Genomic DNA, 4335 nt, shown 5'->3' on the forward strand with positions numbered 1-4335 from the left:
AATTAATTATTATTTATTTTAAACGCGTTAATATTATTGTATTTAATAATAATGCTATTTTAATGAGTGTTTATTTAAAGGTAAAAACGATTAAATTAATTTAAATTAATAATACGAAATTTTTTTTTAAAAATAAATCAAAAATATGATTGGTTAAAAAGTAATGTGGTTAAAATAATACAATAAAACAAATCCAAATTTTGCATTACTGGTTTAAATTATTAAAATAATTAATTTTATAAATTTATAAATATATTTTTAAAATTTTTAAAATAAATATTTTTTTAAATATTTTTTTAATTTTAATAACATAATAATAATAATAATAAAAATTACCTTATTATTATTTTTTTAATATTTTATTATTTTGTGTTATATTATCGTTATTTTTCGGCGTTATTTTTTTAAAAAAGTTAAAAAAAATTGCTATTTATTTAATATAAAAATAATAATTATATATACATCGTTATTTTTTAACTAATATAATATTAATAATTTTAACTAATTTTATTAAATATAACATTTATAAAAAATAAAATAAACTTTATATTTTTATAAATTATTATTAATATTTTAATATATATTAACAGTTAAATGGTTAATAATTTATTAAAACGTTTAAAATAAAAGTTATAAATTTTATTACTTTTTTTAAATAAATATAATAATAAATTTACCGTAAATTTAATTATTATACTTTTTTTTTTTATTATATTAATTTATAATTAAAACGTTATTAAAAAAGCGTAAATTAATATTAAAAAAACTTTATAAATTAAAAAAATATAAATTAATTTATTTATTTATAAAATTATTAAAATTATTAAAATTAAAATAATTAAATTAAAAAAACGTTATTATTTTACTTTAAAACGTAATATTAAAACTATTAAAAAAATTATTACTGCCGTTAAAAAGTAATTAATTTATTAATAAAATATTTTTATTATTATTTTATTTTTTATTAAATTATATAAAAAAATTATAAATATTATTTTTTTAACCGTTAATTAATTATTAATATATTATAAAACCGTAATATTTTAATAATAAAAAGTAATATAAATAAAAATAAAGATATAATTAATAATAAAAATAATAAATAATTAAATTAATTTTTATTTAATAAATAATTATTTATTATTAATTATATATAAATATTTTATATTTTTATTTAATTTTAATTATTATTTTATTAATATTTAACCAATATTTTATAATAATTTTATTAAATTAATAAATAAATTATTTTATATATTTTAAATGGTTTTTATAATTTTTTTTTAATTTTTTTATTATATTTTTATATTTTTATTATAAATTTTTATCGTTATTATATCTTTACCATTTAATTAAATATTATTTATTTTTGTTTATATTTTTATAAATTAAAATAATTTTAACCTTATAAATTTTGTTTTTTTTAATAAAGTTTATTACTTATTTTTTTAATATCTTATTTATTTAATTATAAAATAATTTTAAAAAATTAATTAAAAATATATTATATATTTTATAATTAATTAATAAATTTAATTTATAAATTATATTATTTTTTTTAATTATATTAATTATTTTAAATAATTTTAAATATTTATTTGTTAATTTTTTATTTAATTTTTATTAATTAATATATTTAGTTAATAATAAAATTTAATTGTTTAATTTATAAATAATAATTATTCTTTTTTATTATATTATTTAATATATATTTAATTTATTATTTATAAAAGTTAATTAATTTGTTATTTATTTTTTTACATTTTTTTTAATTTTTTTAAAACTTTTATTATTATTTTAATTAAGGTTTTATTAATTAAATTATTAAAATTTTATAATTAAAAACCTATTAATATATATATTAATATTATATTATATATTATATATATTAAAATATTATATATTTATTTTATTAATATTAATTTTTTTATTTAATTATTTTAAATTAAATTAAAATTATTGTTACGTGTGTAATTAAATTTTATCTTTTGTAATTTTTTATATTAAAGTTACCTTAATTGGAATTAAAATATAAAATGCGAAAAAATTAAAACTAAGAAATATTTAATTTAAGTACGAATAGTAATAAGTTAAGGTGACAAAACCAGGACAAAATCTGGCAATTTATGTATTTTATATAATTTATTTTGCAGGTTTTTTTTTAATAGTTATATATTTCCTCCTTAAATAATTATTAAATTATTCTTTTTTTTCTATATTACTACTTTTATTTTTAAAATTATTATTAAAATTAATAATAGATTGAGATAGTAAAAGAATAAATGGGCATAATAAAAAGGATTTATTTACCCGTTTACGTTTAATAGGTTTTTTAGATTTAAAATTATATATTATAGGTTTATTATAACTAGGTTTATCAAATAAATAATTAATTTAATTGATATATATTAGTTTCTTTTTTTTAATAGATTAAAATAAATTTATATTATTATTATATTACCTTTTTTATGTTAGTTTATCATAAATATATTTTTATTCTAAACCGGGAGGTAATCCTTGGCATAAATTAAGAAAGGTAGTTATAAACAATATTCTTTTAATAAAAAGTTTAATAAGAAGGTGTTTAATTTTTTCATTTTTAAATTTTTTTTTAAATTTTATTTTTAAACAGAATTTAATAATTAAAAAACGTTTATTTATAAGAAAAAAAGATAAGGTAATATTATTAAAAATTAATTAAACAAAATAAACAAATAAATATTTTCTAAAAATATTATTTAATTATTAAAATAATTAATTATAAAATAGATATTTTTATTTACATAAATATATTTTATTTTTTTAAAATATTTAATTTACCAATTTATATTTATTACCAATAATTTTAAATATTATAATAAAGTATTTTTAATTAAATTGTTAATAAATATTTCTGCATAATATAAAAAAATTACCAACGTTATTAATTATTAATTTATTCAAAAAATTTATATTATATTAATCTATTTTATTTTTTATAAATTAATTAGTTTTAATAAAAGGTATAACGTAGGTTTTTTCAAAAATAATAATAAATTAGGTTATTTGGCAAAAATTGTTGCAGGTAATAATTATTTTACAAAATATTAATAAAAGTTATTATCGTATTTTTAAAAAAAGTTGGTTAATAATTAAATTACGTTATATTTGAAGAATATTATTATAAGAAAATACCTAATTACTAAAAAAAAACGTAATAAAATATTTACCTAATATTAAATTAATAAAAATTTATAAATATTTATAATAAAAATTTACACGTTTTATATTTAAATATATAAAAATAATATTAATTATTGCAGAAAATACTATTATTTAAACAAATAATACATGCCAAATTACGATTCTTTTTTTTAATTAAATAAAGAATAAGATTATTAAACCATATGTTACTTGCTATAATATAAATAATATAATAAACCAAATTATAATTAATATTTTTATTACAAAATTTAAGAAATTATAATAAAAGTAAGTATATAATATTATATCTAAAATATTAAATAATAATTTTATTTTTTATTATTCTTTTAATTATTATAGGTACAAAAAAAAATAATAAAAATTTAATTTAAAATATTATTTAAAATAATTTAATAAATAAAATAATTAAATTAAAAAAAATAAAGATAACATAAAAAATAAACATAAAACTTTTATAATAACTTAATAAAATCCTATAACGGAATATTAATAATTTTATTTGCAAAAATAAATATTTTAATTACTTAAGCAATAATTTTAATTATTATTATAAATTAAGCATATATAAAGGCTTTTCTAATTGTTACCGCCGTCTTTATTTATTATCATTAAGCTTTATTTACATCAAAAATATTAAAATTTTGCAATATATACAGTTATAACTAAATAAATAATTAAATATTAAACTAAATAAATTAAACATTTATAATACCGTAATATATAATAAATCTAAAATAAATTTAGGTTTAAAAATATTACAAACAACTTTTTTTAAAATAAAACCTTATAATTTATAAATAATAATAATATAAAAAATTATTAAAAAGAATTAAACTTTAATATAATTTACCTTGCAAATAATAAATTCCTAGCATATATGTTTAATTAAAATAATAAAGTTATTATAATTATTACAAAGTTTATTACTATTGGAAAAAGTAAAAAATAAACCTTTATATTTATTAAAAATTATTATTATAACCTTTAAAAAATCCCAAATTATATTAATTTTTTTAATTTATAATATGTTATAAATATAATTTTAAATATTATTAATTAAACTTACTTAGCTTTAAACATTTTAGGTTATTATAATCTTATATTTAATATAAATAAAAAAAGATTTTAATA

Source organism: Daldinia loculata, assembly GCF_022478755.1.
Source record: "Daldinia loculata strain CBS 113971 unplaced genomic scaffold F4817scaffold_32, whole genome shotgun sequence".
NCBI classification, from domain to species: Eukaryota; Fungi; Ascomycota; class Sordariomycetes; order Xylariales; family Hypoxylaceae; genus Daldinia; species Daldinia loculata.